This window comes from Triturus cristatus, chromosome 6 (genome assembly GCF_964204655.1).
Source record: "Triturus cristatus chromosome 6, aTriCri1.1, whole genome shotgun sequence".
Taxonomy (NCBI): Eukaryota; Metazoa; Chordata; class Amphibia; order Caudata; family Salamandridae; genus Triturus; species Triturus cristatus.
Window position 1 is genome coordinate 1749704203 of NC_140589.1, and position 16864 is coordinate 1749721066.

Genomic DNA, 16864 nt, shown 5'->3' on the forward strand with positions numbered 1-16864 from the left:
CCAGGCCCTAAACCCCTCTTTTATTACACATAAGTCACCCGTAAGGTAGGCCCTAGGTAGCCCATAGGGCAGGGTGCTATGTAAGTAAAAAGTAGGTGGAACGCACTATATCAAAACTGGTATAGTGTCTAATCAGGAGTGCGGGGGAGACACCATACCGGTTTTGATATAGCGCATTGCATGTATTCAAGGGCACCCACAATCAGTGGGTGACACCCCACCAGCATACTAAGCAGATGAATTTTTTATCGTATAAAATTGTACAAGGGAGTACACTGATTCTTCAACATCAAGGATAAGCTAGGTCATGTACATTTAAGTTTTGCATGTCCTGGTAATGAAAAACACCCAAATTAGTTTTTCACTACTATGAGGCCTACTCCTTAATACACTTTTACAGTGTAATTCCTGATATAAATATTCCTGATACATATATACACACGCACACACACACACGCACAAATAGACAAACACCCATATATATATATATATTGACCGTCAGTAGGTAGTTATAGTTAGGACCTTGTTTCTATTCAAAAAGCGTTTTTTCTTTTGCCCATATCTTTGGTGCCGTTTGACGAATCTTCGCGAACTTTTCAAAACTAATGGCTCACTCACTTCAGCTGCTGTGTTGAAAGTTTTGGGGTGATTCGTCAAGCGAGGGCCGAGAAAAAGGGGGGTCCCACTCCATGTTTATATCCATAGGAAACTTTAGACACGGCTACAGCCTGAACTGCTGAACGGAATTACACCAAATTTGGCAAAAAGGTAGCTCTTGGTTCAGAAAGCACTCTTTGTATTAAATGGTGTAAATTTGTTCAGTAGTTCCTGAGAAATGCTATCATTTCTCAGATATACAACTGTGGTCGAGGAGGATCCACGAACCCTCCCAATCTCGAGCATGCAATCTGATTGGCTGCCAACAGTTCTCACAAGGAAGTATTGGCTGCCATCTTGTGACTCGGTTGAACCGAGTCACAAAAAAAAAGGTGAAAAAAGGATAAAAAACGAAAAAAGGGGCCGGGTAGAAACACCCTGACCCTCTAGGCCTGTTCAGGGGGTCCCACAGACAGGGAGCCCCAGGGCCAAAAAAAGCTTTTTAAAAAAACCTTTAGTCAGGAGTCACATAGGGGCCGCGAATCATACCGAAAATGTAAAAAAAATGAAGCGCAGGTTCCAGGGCCAGCCCTGGAGACTGCCACTTCTCTGGGGCTTTTAAAAAAAAGGTATGGGGACTCCAAGCCCCCCAAGCAGCCCCGGGGACCACCACCTCCATGGGGCTATATGCATTAAATGCAGGGGGGGGCAAGCAGCACCCCGCAGTACCCGGGCCTGCCATCTCCCTGGGGCTATGTTTAAAAAATTAAGTGTGGGGGGCTTGAGCCCCCCCATAATGCCCCCCAGGGCCAGCTCCATCAATGTCCCGGGTTGCCCACGCCAGGGACATTGCAGTTTGCTATTGCATGGCACTGCTCCTGCCATTCCATAGGAAACACTGGTTCGCTTCATGGAGGCAAGAGCAGAAAAGATGCTCTCGCTTCCATGAAGCGAAGCAGAATCGCTTTTGGGCAAAGGGAGCTGCATGTTTGCAGCTCCCTCTGCCCTAAAGCAATGCCGGCTACCGCAGGAGGCTTTGAGCCGGTAGGGACCGCGGAGGCCTTGGGGCTCCCCCTGCTGTCCCCAACAATGTGGCCATGCCCCGGGGGATGTGATCCATGTGGCCGAAATTGGCTTGAGGAAGGGGGCTGCGCAGCCCCCTCCTTTAAAAGAAAATAATAAAATAAATGGCAAAGCCCTGGGGATGGGTTCCCTGGGGCCAAAAATGGCCTGGGGAGAGGGGCCACTCTGCGCCCCTCCCTTAAAAAAAAGAAATAAACAAAAATTGCCGAGCCTCGTGGTTGGGGTCCTTGGGGCCGAAATTGGCCTGGGGGGTGGGGCCGTGTAGCCCCACTCCTTTAAAAGAAAATGATAGAATAAATGGCCAAGCCCCAGTGCATTGTTGGGGCGAGAGTTATAGTTAACTCAGCTAACTATAGCAGCTGAATTTCTCTGGTTATGTACGAGTGAAAGGTCAGCCTAACTATAAAATTTCTGTAACCTGTGGTTTTTTAAGTGAATATCTAAGGTTTTTAAAATGCTAATTGCTGACTAATACGTCCCTGAAACCTGTGTTTTTTTCAGTGAATTTCTCAGGTTTTTAAATATATATAGCATATATTTTTATTTTTCACTGAAAAAACCAGAGGTTAAAATAACGGTATAGTTAGGTGTGCTAAAAAGATGTTTTATTTTTAAAAAAAACCTTAGAACTTCACTGAAATATCCAAAGGTGAAAGTGACGTTATAGTTAGGGGAATACATTAATGTTTTGACCTCAAAAAGCCACAGAAATTCACCAGCTATAGGTAGCAGAGCTAACTATAACTTGCACCCCGCCATCCACTGCTTATGATCTCTCATATGACATCACTCATTACATGCTCTATGACATAATTTATGACATCACTGATGACATCTCACATAACATCATTGACGACATCACTGATGACATAATGGTCAAGGCCCCCCAGGCTGCAAACCCAACACAGCTTCGCTGTGCGCAGCGTAGGGTTGGCATTCAGGCCCTGGGGACCCCATCCTCTGGGGTCAACATATATGTTAAAGGGAGGGGGATTCAGAGCCTCCCCAACCCTCAATTGGCCCAGTGTACCTCACCCCTTTGGGGTCAATTACAAGTAAATAGGGGTGGGGCGCATGCTGTCACCCTCCCGAGCCTTAATAGACCCCAGCGACCACATCCCAGGGCCATATACAATAAAATAAATTAGAGGGGGCCATATGACCTCCGTTTCCAAGACGTCTTGCCCCTGGGTATATGTCCCTAATGGACATATATAATGCTCAAAATGTTTTGCGCTGTATGTGGCCTCAGAAGAAGATCCAAAGCGCTTCTTAAGGACCAAAGGAAGTTCAATTTTAGTATCAAGCGGTGACCTAAACTAACCAGTGCCGCCAAATCTTTAGACAGGAGTAGCGTTTCTGAAAAGAGAAAAGTGTAGGACAAATGTATAGTGGCATTAGTATCTTGTCATGGTAGGTTCATATTGTTCGGGTCATCCATTGGAGGGCCAGGTGCGCATTACCCTTAGCGTGAGTATTATCGCTATAGGTTGGCGTAGGTGCATGTATAATAACAGTGATGTGAATAATTAAATCAATGTTTCCCAACATACTGACATACATATATAAATAGTTATAAGATCAATGATAAGATTGTGACAGTGTAGTTCTATATCCATATATTTACTCTATTGTTCATTCAGTACCCTGGTTAGAGTATCCAAGTTGATGTGACTCTATTAAAAGCCTCATTCATAAGGAAAGTATATGAACCATAGCTGTCTAGGTAGATAATACCGTGGAAGTGGGCTCCACCATTGATGGCAAATCTCGAGACACTATTGTATTGATTTCTGCAAAATACATCATGTTTCTCACTCCTTAATATTAGAATCAGGATCTCATGATATCAGTGATGGTACTCGGGAAATGTGAATAAGAGGAGGCAAAGTAAATAGTGTTAAGAGGTTTCATTGTTCTTTACTGTTGTAGTTAATAAAGTTTTTGTTGAAAACAAAGCCGCATTATTTTTGAAAACTACAAAACTAAAAAACGAATGAGCTAAAAAGCCATTATGCAGATTCCAGGGATGATCCCTAGCATGTTTGGAAGGTTTTACACAGAGAACACCAGTACATAAATTGCTCAGGTTTTGTTTTTAAGAAGTAGTTGTTTTCACAGGCTAAGCGCTTTAAAACCAGAGAGATGTTCCCTCGCATTCTGAAAGGTTTCCCATTTCTCTTTTACTCATGGTTCTCCCGTAGTAGCAGGGCAGATCCACCTGCGTGCCTCTCCCTGTTCCCGCCAGTAATGGGAAGGTGGCCCTTGCCCCTTATATAGTGGAGGTATGTTTCCAATCAGTTAATGGGAAAGTGTGCAACGTGATGTGTGGGCACCATCTTGTAGTGGGGTGTTCAAGTAATTTTTGTTATCAAGCTATTATTGACAGCGGCTTTCCTATAATTAATTTTTATTATTTAAGTGTGATTTTTGTTATGAAGCTATTATTAACTACAGGTGTCCTATAATAATTTTTCATTATTTAAGTGTGATTAAGGTGGTAAAGACCTACTCATAGATTTAGGCAGATAGGTTGTTGTTAGACCACGGGCTCCATCTTTGAGTGGTGTAGTTGGCAGGTCATTGTTTGACCATGGGCGCCATCTTTGAGTGGTATCGCAATGTATTATCTGTCACTATAAGATGTGAATGGTTAAGCCCCATTTCTAATGTTTTAACATGTAGGATTTTATTCGCCGGGGGTGTCTGAGATTGCAACATAAGGGTGTTTGTGTTCGTGTGTCTCTATGGTTTACACATCATTGTGGTAATTTTGTCTGAAAAGTTGCAAGGAGAAGAGGTTGATGGTCATTAGCCTACACTACCTCAATCCATGGTATTTCGTTGTTTAGACCATGGGTATTTGTCTATAGGCGGTAGACCCATCTTTGTTCTTTTTGAAATGATGTCCGATTAGACCTTGAAGGATTAGATTCTATGACAGTCCAGGTCATTTGATCTGGTGTATGTCCTGTTTCGACATAATGTCAACTCCTTTTAGTGGGCCATTCTGCACATTCCAGGATGAAATTTACTGATTGTGGTGTAGCCGAGTCGAGGTTCCTTAGACTTTCTTCAACTACTTTCAGTATAGCTTCTTGTGGGATGTTGGTATATAACGCTTCGAATCATTATACAGGTTGCAGGTACCAAATAGGGCAGGAAAATTCCAACTTTCTAAAAGTGGCATTTTCAAAATTGCAACTCAAAATCCCACTTTACTGTTAAACAGGATTTTAAATTACAATTTCTCAGACACCAAACATCAAATCCTTACTTGTTCCCAATCAAAAGTTGGCACTTACAATATCCTATGGAACAGGTAGGCCTAACAGTAGTGAAAAAACAAATGTAGGGGTTTTTCACTACCAGAATATTTAAAATGTAAATTTACATTTCCAACCCTTTAATTCCAATGTACCCTGCCCTATGAGCTATTTAGGGCCCACCTTATGGGTGCCTATGCAATAAAAGAAGAGTTTAAAGATTGACAAGGGGGTCATTTTGCCACGTTGAATTGGCAGTTTAGAACTCCATTCAAGGTGCAGCAGCAGACATGTTTAAGGGTGGTACTTAAGCGGGTGGTACAATAGGTGATACAGGCCCACTAGTAGCATTTAGTTTATGGGCTCTAGGTATTGGGTTTACCACTTTACTAGGGACTTATAAGTAAGTTCAATATGCCAATTAGATGTAGGCCAATTTTACCATGTTTTAGAGAGTGGGTACAAGCACTTTGTCACTGGTTAGCAGTGGTAAATTACAGAGTGTCCTAAGGTCAACAAAAACAAATTCAGCACAAATATTTGATTAGGGGGAAGGCAAAAACGTTTAGGGATGACCCTGCTGAGAGGGCCAAGTCCAACATCACTTTAATGCATTTCTGTCATGTGAATAAAATGTGTGCTCTGTTGTCAACTTGTCATACATATCCAAACACCAACATGGATCATTGAGGGGCACAAAATGTGCTGCTTTACGTTTTTCTAATTCAGCTCCTCTAGTCTGCTTTTAGCTTGGTTTGTTGCAGCATTCTTTGATTTTTGTCAATGCTGGTGAAAGATATCACATATTTTGGGAAAGTATTGTGCCATTTGGGGTACGTTATGCAATAGTGAACTGTTTACATGAGTGGGAGTCATGCCAAAAAATAGAGGGTGCATGTTTGTTTGTTCATAAGCACTTGCTATTTGTACTGTCATACAGGCGTAAGTTATGGCGCTTTGCAAGTGATAGAACGGGTGACAACTTTTGCAATATATGCATCAATGACTACTTTCAGATAGGTTTATGGGTTCCTATTTGCTCTGCAGTGACAAGTTCCTCTGCATGCATACATTCACAGTTCAAGTCTAGCAAGCACTGCAAGCCCAGTGAGAGGTAGAGCCTTTGAGGATGATTCTAATAACACTTTGCACACATGATCAACTGTCCTCAATTTATAGAGCTTACTAAACGACTGATACTTTTGGCACCTAAAGGAATCAGTACCCATGAAGAAGTAAAATATGTTATTAGAACATAATGCCCAATATAGGTTTGGCTTAGGTATCATAGACAAGCTGCATGAGCAAGAGTGCTTGTCACAATACGGAAAAGTACACAGGGGCTTATTTATGAGCCCTTGCAACACTTTTGCGCCGCCGGTGAAACACTTTTTGTGATGCACCGGTAGCGTAAAAAATGCGCCACATTGCGCCCTATTTACAAAGTGACATACCTAGGCAGATGCGTCACTTTCTAAACCCCTGCGCCACATTATACCTTCGGCAGGTATAATGTATGAAGGGTGGGCGTTACCCCGCAAAAGCTTAGCAGAAGTGGCGCATTGAAATCTATAAGATTTCATTGCACCACTTCTAGGACGCTACTGTGTCAATATCTAACGCCAAGACTGACGCAGGCCCTTTAACATTCGGCTTGCCCCATGAGAAAGGAACATTGCTGGAGTTCCGTCACACTTCCAACACAACTCCAACAAAGCATCATCTGTCATTCCTTGTGACATGATGCGTCATACAGTAAATATGACGCATCAATGGTGTCGCAAGGAGGGTGCACTGAGAAGTGTTGCATCGCTGCTTTGTCGCAGCGATGCGACACTTCTCACCAGTAAGGCCCATAGTTATTTGTTGTGCACAAGCTACTTGTGTTCATGTGTCTTGTTTGTTTTCATAAAATGAAAGAAATGTAGCTGCAAACCATGGTCTCTGTCCTTCAGTACAAATAGAACGTATCTCTGGCTTCCTCAGAAAGGAATGTACTTGTGTTGCAACCTTGCAAGCTTATGAGCTAAACCTCACGTATTATGAATGTGCACATGTAGCTCTTTTGTTCTTTCGTACTTTTGCATCAATAAAACATAGAATTTCTTCTCTGCAACACAGTTAGTATTTAACAGCTAATAAAAATAATGGTCAAGTATGAGTTATTTTAAAATTACCAATGTGGGGCGTGGCCAAGATGGCGGGGTGAGCGGACGCTTCCTCCCGTAGCTCCTCCGGCCCGGCCAAGCTAAAGCCTTTTTGTTATGCTTTTCTCCCCCCGCTGAGGCTCAGCGCGGGAGAGGAGCGTGGCGGAACATCAGGGGCACACATTGGTGCTGTTTTGGTCCGGATCGCCCCGGGGGAACCCCCCCAAAAGTTCGTCTGAGATCAGGGGACGACGGCGGTGAGCCCGAGGGGCGGAGCGTATTGGAGAGCTGTCCGGGCGCCTCGGTTGGGCCTGGTGCTGAAAGCTGCGGTCTGGAGGGGATCTGGCCCGCCGCTCGACGGTGACTGAGGGAGCCTGGCGGGAAGGGGCCCGACGGTGTGGAGGGCTTGGGACGGGTGCCCCGGCACTCGGACTGGTGACGGCGACACCTGGCACTGCGGAGGCCCTGACCCCTAGCCGAGGTACGGCGGACTCCTTGTTGGGGCCGGATCATCTGGCCCCCTGTGCGTGACTAACGGGGGCCGGTGGTGGAACTTATTTCACGGCGGGGCACCTCGGAGGCCCCGGGGGTGTCGCCGGGCCTAGTCGGTGTGGCTTGCTCCGCCCGGCCGCCATTTTGTCCCCGAAGGAGCAGTGGTGGCGACCTCCGCTGAGCCCTGGATGCTGGCTGCACACGACCTCCCGATATTGCTGTCTTGACTACCGGAGGGATGAGCTGTTGGGACCCCCTCGCTGCGGCCCCCTTGGTTGTCTCACGCTAGCTCTTGCGGCTGACGGTGACCGGGCTCGGCCGCCATTTTGTCACCTGTGACGCAGCGACCTCACTTGTGGGGGATCCCCCGGCCCGAGTGCGTGCCGGCGGCTGAGCATCTCTGGGGCGCCTGGATCGGGGCCCGACTGCGGAGCTGACGATGGCTGGGAAAGGAGGCCCGAAGAAAGGGGACCGTACTCTGCCGGACATGCTTGGCAGGGCCCAGCACTTGCGGGACAGGACACAGCCCTCGCCGGGGCCCTCCCGGGCTCCGGCGGATGTGACTGGAGGGGAGCCACCCGTCACGAGGGCCTTCATGGAGGAACTGTTTAGCTCCCTCAGGGAGGACTTCCAGACACTGAAGCGGGAGGTGGCCAGCGAGGTCCGAGAAGTGCGCAGAGAGGTGGAGGGCCTAGGTGAGCGTGTGGAGGCGGTGGAGACGGAGGGCCAACAGCGAGCGGAGGAGATAGTCCACCTCCAGCAGGACGTTCTTCGCCTCCGGGAACAGTGTGTGGAGCTCCAGGCCCACTCTGAGGACCTCGAGAACAGATCTCGGAGGAACAACATCCGAGTGCGTGGCGTGCCGACTGCGGATGAGGGGTCCGATCTGGGGGGCTATCTGCGGGACCTGTTCCGAGAAATCCTGGGGGAGGCCGCGGACTTTCCCATCAGCATCGACAGGGCGCATAGGGTTGGCCGCCAGCGCCAGCCATCGGCACCCCCGCCGGACATTCTGGCCTTCCTGCCCGACTTTCCACTAAAGGAGCGTATCATGGCTGAAGCCCGCAGGAAACAGCCCCTGACCTTTCGGGATCGGCCGGTGGCGCTGTACCAGGACCTCTCTGCCATCACTCTACAGAAACGCAGGTCCTTTAGGATTGCCACTGACTTTTTGCGCGAGCATGAGACGCCGTACTCTTGGGGTCACCCCTTCCGCTTGATTTTTCGGTGGAACGGGGTATTGCATCAGCTACGCTCCTTGCAAGACATTTGTGGTGTCCTGGGGCTCACGGCAGCGGAGGAAGAGGGAGCTACGCCGTCGTGGAGGTCCTCGGAGGGACGGAATCGGCGGAGGTCATCGAGGCGGCGCTCAGCGACCAGTGCAGGGCGCCCGGACTCCCCTACCATTAGGGCGGACATGGCAGACGCCCTGAGGGCGGCGGCCGGGGACTCGATCGGCTCCTCTAGCGTGGCCTTGACGGCCTAACATACACTCCGGGGGGAGATGTCTTTAGCTTCTTAACATGCTTGGCACGGGGCGGGGGGGTTGGGGGGGAGCGGGCGGAGGTGAGTGGCTGGACGTCCACTTTGCTATTTTCTACGGACTTGCCCGTTTTGGGGCTTGACTGAGACTATGGGGTGTTTGAGTTTGGGGATGGCTAGTTGCCAAGGTTGTGTTTTGGGTGGGGGAGGGGGTTGTTTTGGGGTTGGGAAGGTCCCGTCCGATGTTGTCTTTGCCCGCTTTGTCTTGGCTTGTCCCGCGCTGCGGCCCCGCGCGCCCCACCCGCTGATTCCCTACCCATTGCATGGCGCTCCCGATCCCTGCGAGGAATGCCGGGCCTAAAGGTAGTGACCCTTAATGTTCAGGGTCTGAATAACCCGGTGAAGCGCAGGGCGATCCTGTCGTTGCTGGAGGGGACGCAGGCGGACATTTGCCTTTTGCAGGAGACACACTTATTGCCCCGAGACTGCCACAGGATGCGCTCTGCTAAGTTCCCCACCCAGTTCTTTTCCTCGGCAGCGAACAAGACGGCAGGGGTAGCCATTCTCCTAGCGAGCTCCTTTCGGGGGGAGGTGTTGCATAAGTGTGCTGAACAGAAGGGGAGGCTCCTTGCGTATCGCATGAGCCTGGGAGGCATAGCATTTACGGTTGGCTCCGTTTATAGCCCAAACGAGCACCAGGAGCGCTTCCTAGACTCCGCGCTGGTGGATGTCACTGCTTCCCCGGACCGACACGTTATCTTGGGCGGAGACCTCAACATTGTCTTTGACTCTGGGATGGACAGATCGGCGCAGCGCTTCCCGCAGACGGGGGAACTGTCCCAGGCTGGGAAGGCCCGAATTGCGGACATGGACTTGCATGATCTCTGGCGCTCCCTGCACCCCACGGATAGGGACTACTCTTTCTTCTCGCACGCACACCGCACTTACTCACGGCTGGACTACCTCCTGGTGAGTGGACCGATGCGTGCCGCTGCCACGGCGGCGGACATCGGGGTCCTGACCCTGTCTGACCACTCTCCAGTTATCGGCGTTTTCCAGTGGCCGGCGGCCTCCCCCTCTCGGGGGGTGTGGCGCCTCCGGGACACACTTCTACACAAAAAATCGGTGGTGCAACGCATCGGGGAGGTCATACAGGACTATCTCACTCACAATAGCAACACTGACACCTCGCAGGCGACACAGTGGGCGGCATTGAAGGCCGTCCTACGGGGGGAATTCATCTCTATCTCTGCAGCCGAGAATAAGGAGCGACAACTGAAGAGGGATGAGTTGACGGCTCAAGTTCGGGAGCTTGAGCAGGTCCACCGCCGTACGGGAGCGCCGAGGGTCTGGAGGCAGTTGAAGGCAGCGAGGAAGCTCCTCTCGGCTCTGGATCTTGATAGGGCGGAGTACGCCGCCTTACGTTTGAAACATGCCTACTACACTGGGGGGGACAGATGTGGCAAGCTCCTAGCACACCGGCTCCGGGTCGCGCAACAGCGCAGCGTCGTGAAAGAATTGGTGGGCGCGGACGGGGGGGTTGTCTCCGGGGACGCGGAAGTAGCGGAGTCTTTCCGCGGCTTCTACGAGGCGCTGTATGCTGAGGAGCCCTCCCCGCCACGGGAGACCGATAGCTATTTGGAGTCGGTGACCCTCCCGGTACTGGACCCGGCTCAGGCTGACCACCTGGAGCGGGACATCCATGTGGAGGAAGTGATTTCAGCTATTGCGCGGCTGAAACATGGCAAGGCCCCGGGCCCGGACGGGTTCACGTCGCTATTCTACAAGACTTTTTGCACGGCCGTGGCCCCTGTCCTTACGCGGCTGTTTAACTCTTTCTCCGCACCGGGAGCCATCCCTCCGGATCTCCTGAGGGCGACGGTCGCGGTAATCCCGAAGCCTGGGAAGGACCGGGCCCTTTGCGGCTCATACCGGCCCATCTCTCTCCTAAATGTCGACCTCAAGTTGTACACGGGGATTCTCGCAGCCAGGCTGGGTCCACACCTCCCCGACCTGGTGGAGGCGGACCAGGCTGGTTTTGTGCCTGGTAGACAGACGGTTGACAACACCAAGAGGGTGACACATGTTCTGGAGAAGGCCTCAAGGATCTCGGGGGAGCGGATGTTGTTGTCCGTTGATGCAGAGAAGGCCTTCGACAGAGTTCACTGGCCGTATCTTGAGCGGGTCCTTAAGAAACTGGGAATCGGCGATAAGTTCCGCACCATGGTATTTAATTGCTATAAGCATCCTTCAGCGTCGGTGCGGGTAAACGGGTGTAGCTCTGGTAGCTTTGCCATCGAGCGCGGCACGCGGCAGGGCTGCCCTCTCTCGCCGCTCCTGTTTGCCCTCTACATGGAGCCGTTTGCTCAGAGGATTCGTGACAATCCGGATGCTGTCGGGGTCCGGATGGGCCAGTACGTCCACACCGTCAGTCTCTATGCGGACGATGTCCTGCTGACTTTGGACGACCCTAGGAGGTCGCTGCCTACTTGCCTCCGAGAGTTGGACGCCTTCGCGGGGGTGGCCGGCTTCAAAATGAATATGAGCAAGTCGATGGCACTGGACGTGTCCCTGGCTGCGGAAACCAGGAGGGATCTTCAACGGCTCTTCCCCATGCAGTGGTCCTCGTCCACGGTGCCGTATCTGGGGATTCTGCTGGCGCCTACACTGTCGGAGATGGTTACGGCCAATTATGCCTCCCTCAGCAGGAAGATCAAGGACGAGCTTGGCCGCTGGAACAAGGGCCTGCTGTCCTGGCTGGGGCGAATCGCGGCGGTCAAAATGACGGTGCTGCCCCAGATACTATATCTTTTCCGGGCCCTTCCACTCCAACCCCCGGTGGGCTGGATACGACAAATGCAGGCTGACATCTCCCGCTTTGTCTGGCAGGGCCGCAGGCCACGCATGAAGAGGGTCCTCTCCACGCTTGCTCCGGAAGCGGGGGGTCTCGGCATTCCGGACCTCCGTAAGTACTTTCAGGCGGCACAGCTCCGCTATCTGGTGGAGTGGAGCAGGTGGGAGTCCGACAAACATTGGCTCTTCCAAGACCAGGCAGTGGCGGGCCGCACCTTACAAGAGGTTCCATTCCTGCGCCGCGCGCACCGCCCCGCTAATCTTTACGCTTCCTTTGTCACGCGGGTCCCCCTGCGTGTGTGGGACGCGGTCTGTGAGGCCCGGGGCCTTACCACCTTCCCTTCGCCGCTCACGCCCATTGCGGGCAACCCGGACTTCTCCCCTGGGATGGAGCCGGGGGTTTTCTCCCACTGGGTGCAGGCGGGCTGCAGGGCACTCTTCCAGATCTATGGCCCGGAAGGAGTGGTTCCTTTTCAGCAACTCCGCCAGGAGTTCGGCCTGACGGAGCTGGACAGATTGCGCTACATGCAAGTTCGGCATTGGGCCCTCCAGCCTCAGGTGCGTGCCGCCGCTGCCCGTCCAATTACACCGTATGAGCGGTGGTTGGCTACTCGGACCTCCGACGCTAAACTGATCACTGATCTGTACAAACACCTACAACCCCCGCCGTTTCACTACTACAATCCGGGGAGGGAGCGTTGGCACAGGGAATTGGGTAGGACACTCAGCCACCAGGAATGGGACAAAATTGCGTATCGGGCGCGGCACTCTGCATACCACACGGGCCTTACGGAAACCTTCACTAAAGTGTCCACATACTGGTACTACACCCCGGAGAGACTGTATGAAATGCATAGACACACTGACAAGGGGTGCTGGCGGAGCTGCGGGCAGGAAGGTACCCTTACACACATCCTATGGGATTGCCCAGTGCTGACCGCCTACTGGAAGGAAGTTCTGGACGAGGTGGATGAGCACTTTGGCATAGAGCTGCCGCGCCTCCCGGCGTATGTCCTGCTGGGCCTCCCCAATGACCTAATGTACCCACTGAAGTCCCGCAGGGGTAGGCAGATTGCGATAGCGCTGGGGTCTGCGGTTCAGAACATTCTGATCCACTGGCGCACATCCACCGCCCCCTCCATCACCGGTTGGTTGCACAGACTCTGGCATGTGCTGGGGATGGAGAAGCTGTCGCTTACGGTTGCGGGGGAGATAGACCAATTTGAGGAGCTATGGCAACCCTTTCTAGCGCTGCTGTCCACTGAATTCCGGGAGCTCACCTGCCCGAGGTATCTTAGGCTTCTCAGGCTGCGGCCGCCGGTGACCCCGGCGGACTAGCTTACATGTGAGATGGGGACCCCCGGCGGGGGGGGGGGGGCTGTGCGGGGCTTCCTGGTTGGGGCTACTTTGCTGCGGGACCATAGGACGGGGGGAGGGGGGAGTGTTGTTGTTTTTGTACTGGGAGGATGGGGGATGGGAGGGGGGGGACTGTGTTCTGTTGAGGGGTTGATTGGGGGGGGTTTTATTGCTCTGCTTTTGGGTGTCGGATACGCGCGTGGGATTCCACAGCTTGTAATTCTAGCGTTCATTTACTGTGTTCTTCCCTCTGAGCCAACGCTTCACCTATTGCCAACCCTCTGGAGATGCATCCCTTCTTCTTTGACTGTATTCCACGTATCCTGCCTCCTGTCCCCCTCCCCCATGGTTTGTTTTGTCTCAATAAAAACGTTTTAAACATAAAATTACCAATGTGATTGGAGATGTGCAAGTAAAATTTTTAGTGCTGCCTCTCCACTTCAAATCATGCTATCAATGAGTATGGTTTTGTTGTGCTTTATTGGAACAAGACAGACTTTTCTAGTTGTTCTTATGAGATTTTTCCGCCATTCCTGTTTTCTGCTTGTTGTCTAGAGAGGGCTAGACACTCAAGGCCCTCTCTGTACTTAGTCTTATTTACTATTTAGTAATAATTTGATTGTTTACCAGATGTGCTGAACCTAATTTCCTAAAGGCACACTAGATTATTGCATTAATTATGCTTTTGGCTTTATGATAAATCTCTTGAGTGACTAACTTTTGCCTTCTGTAATTATGCTATTATTTGAATAAATCTACAAATACTGAGAAATGGAAAAGCCTTGTTGTGCAGGTTTTGTTAGTGGCCTTGTCTGACCTTTAACGTTAAGCAGTCTCCCCTAATTAATTAGGGGTGGAGCATCCATGCACACAAATACCAAGACCTAGTATACAGAAGGTGGATCTCCAGACTCATGCAGGAAAAGATGGTTCTTAACTGCTTCCAAGACTCTGCCACTGCACCATATTTGCTCAAGTCGTTAGTGTGGCTTGCTTGTGAAAATGGGTGCTTCCACAGAAGTATCATGGGGAATAGCATCACAATCATTTCAATATGTGTTTTTTAGTTTACTCCTTAAAGTAGTAAGTCTAAGTGGTGCAATACTGCTTTGTGTGAAAACAAAAAAAAATGAGGACATACATTATTGGCAAACCCACAATGAAGAAAAGCTAAAACAACATTTTAAGGAAAAACTAAAATAAACTGAACATTGAAAATGCTCTGCATTCTAAACAAATAGCAATATATACCTTTACTTAAAACGGTTAGGTGTTGAAATTAGGATCATGGCCAGGGCGTGAGTAAGAGATGTGGGACCTGACAGACATAAAACTTAGTGGCATATTTACAAGGGGATTGCACCACCTGAAGGTTACTTTTTTTGATGTTCCGGTGGCACGATGCCTTGCTTTATAAATATGGTACCCTTTCATGCAGTTTTCTGCATGGAAGGGGCATGCAATGGGTGTTGCTGCAGGCATTTCACCCCATCACCCATTGCTTTTTTGACGGTGCTCCATATTTACAAGGGTGTGTAAATCTGAGGCAGCGCAAAAAATTAACGCCAAGCAAAATCAGGCATTAGATTGGCGCAATAAGGAGACATACTTTTATTTCGCCTCATTTTTGTTCTTCCTATGTGTGTTGAATTCTGCAGCACATTGAAAGAGTAAATCACCTTTAAAGATTGTTTATGTGCAGGAAGGTGTTCTTTCCTGCACATAAGCAATCATTCCCTTTGGTGCAACGGTGCCTGCATTCCAGGAAATCTTCCCTGCATCGCAGGCACCCTTGCACTATGGTGCAAGGGTGTCTGTGTTGGTGCCAGGGAAAACACAGGGGTGCACCATATTCTTGTGAATACAGCATATCCCTGTGTTTTTTAAATGAAGCAGCGCGGCGCTGCAAAACTTGCTGCAGCGACATGCTGCACTATTTCCTTGTGCATATACCACTTAATTCACAATATTCCACTTGTCCCTAGTTTGTTCCACTTCCATTTGGAGTTAAGATTTCACCCAAAACCAAGTAATTCTATTTTAATATATACAGCTTTCCATGAAAATCTATGGTTGCTTGTGCAGCTCCTGCCTCCTAAGGCCTTTTCTGCATGGTTAATGGAGGGGTTGGCGCTATATGGTGCAAATCAATTTTAGCCCGGCATTCGCATAGCCTTTCAGCGCAAAGTAGACTTTGCATATGAAAGTTGATTGACGCTACCCTTTGCCCCATTAAGTGCTGCATGTCGAAGGACACGCACAAATATATAGTACATTTTGGACCCGCCTTTTAATCTACAACAAACATGTTCTTTTTTTCAGCAGAGATGAATTTGTACTTCCTTTTGTGAACTGAGGGAACGCTCATGCTTTTCACAATATGCATTTGAAATGCTGCTGCTTAACCAGCCATTGGCTCACCTCAATATGCGTCTGCCTCATCTTCATTGGCCTCACTTTATTGGCGTCCAGTGTCTGAAAGGATTATTTTAAAATCTCTTGGTCATGTTCACAGAGCCTTTTATGATACTGGACCTCTCTACTGTAGGAAAGAGTTTACTCCATATGTTCACAGCCGTGGCACAACAAAACTTGAGGGAGGCCCCCCTGCAAAGTACACAGAGGGGGACGCCTCTCCCTGGCCAGCCACCTACCACTTTTGATGAGCGGGTGCCCTGGAGCTCGGTCCCTCCCGCACCACGGGGGCTGTAGGGACTTATGTTACGCCACTGGTTCATAACCGTATTCATCATTCCGCATATGTGTCCCTATTGGCAGTCCCAAGATCTAATCAGGCCCGCACTGGAGGTAGGTCCTTTTCGATATGGGCTGCCACATTGTGGAATATGCTTCCAGTGGCATTGCATAAAACAAGTGAACTACTGCGCTTTTGGAAGGCCTTGAAGAACTGGTCATCGGGGCAGTAGAGTAAAAGATTTGCTAGCATTGCACCAAGAATTTTCAATTCTATTAAGGACACGGAGGCGAGGATTATCCTTTTCTTTCTTATACTGCAAAAGCACAACAGTCAATGAAAAACTTTTAAACATTAACATAAACTACATTTCCCATGATGCCCTGCTCACAATGACTAATCATGGGTCATTATGGGCCGCACTCCTAATGCTCTTCGTTTGCTCGTTAGAGCATTCGTCCAGCATATGGAGGCACTAGATCTGCGCGTAAATTTAAAAAAATCTTTTATCATGTCTTGTGGACCCGGGAAAAGGAAGCTCAATACTATAAATGTAGGTTCGGATAAACTAGAATCCGTAACCTCTTTTCCGTACTTAGGGTTGGTTTTCGCTGCGAACGGCTCATGGAGTGGGCATTCTGCCCACGCCATGGGCAAGTTCTCGAAAGCCACCAATTCTATATTGAGCCTCCCACACCCGAAGAAAATAGGTGCCACTAGGGCCATTTTAAAAATCTTCAAACTACAGTGCATTCCTGTGGCTACGTATGGGGCTGAGGTCTGGGGCTCAGGGAGAAACTCAGGGATTCAGCGTGAGGAAAACCGTTTTTGCAGGAAAATATTGGGTGCTCCTTTTTCCGCTTCTGAATTCATCTGTCATAAAGAACTAAATC